Raw genomic sequence first — 308 nt, forward strand, 5'->3', positions numbered from 1 at the left:
TGCAGCCTGTGCCTTGGCGTGGCCATGGTGCAGCCTGCGTGGTTCAGCTGTGCCCCATGTTCCGCCTAGGATTCCCTGCACAGAGAGACGCAAGGCGTGCTGGCAAACCCACCCCGCTGTGCCACGCTAGCTCTGTCACACATGCTGTGAGTGGAGCTGTGGCTTTTGGGTGCCGAGCAGCCAGCTGGGAGTGCTCTGCTGAGCTCCCGCAGCACTGCCAGGCAGCTGTAAATCCCACAGAGGCAGAGTCAGCCTGTGTGATTTCCAAGCGAAAAAAGACATCAGTTCTTGGAAGCCCTGCTTTGGCA

Source organism: Fulmarus glacialis, unplaced genomic scaffold (assembly GCF_000690835.1).
Source record: "Fulmarus glacialis isolate BGI_N327 unplaced genomic scaffold, ASM69083v1 scaffold35599, whole genome shotgun sequence".
NCBI classification, from domain to species: domain Eukaryota; kingdom Metazoa; phylum Chordata; class Aves; order Procellariiformes; family Procellariidae; genus Fulmarus; species Fulmarus glacialis.